This window comes from Pararge aegeria, chromosome 26 (genome assembly GCF_905163445.1).
Source record: "Pararge aegeria chromosome 26, ilParAegt1.1, whole genome shotgun sequence".
In the NCBI taxonomy this organism is placed as follows: domain Eukaryota; kingdom Metazoa; phylum Arthropoda; class Insecta; order Lepidoptera; family Nymphalidae; genus Pararge; species Pararge aegeria.
The window spans coordinates 8686515-8686881 of record NC_053205.1 but is presented as its reverse complement, the minus strand read 5'-3'; the positions used below and the strand labels follow the sequence as shown (position 1 = coordinate 8686881).

General features: G+C 26.2%; 1 non-coding gene across 1 annotated transcript; it reads left to right on the top strand.

The window, feature by feature from the left end:
* Window positions 1–295: 295 nt before the first annotated feature.
* Trnae-uuc lies at window positions 296–367 on the top strand. The gene has a single exon. It is a non-coding gene; the product is annotated as a tRNA-Glu (tRNA).

The following is a 367-nucleotide window of genomic DNA, read 5'->3' as shown; positions in this document are numbered from 1 at the left end:
GTTGATTTGAAATATTTTTAATTAAAAACATAAAATTTTACTGTCATATTAATATCGAATAAATAACATTAAAAATGCATTTTATATATTTGTTTATGATTTGTGTTGAATTTTTATTATTAATTTATTTAATGATGAATTTGTTATCATATGAAAAAATGTCATATTTTGCTACAGTTCATAAAAAAAATAAACTAAGCTAAATAAATTAAAACATAACTAATTAAATATTAATTGTAATTATATAGCCTTAATGAAATTAATTGTGATTTCCACGACACAGGTAATCCTGCCATCCCGTATGGTCTAGTGGCTAGGATACCTGGCTTTCACCCAGGAGGCTCGGGTTCGATTCCCGGTACGGGAA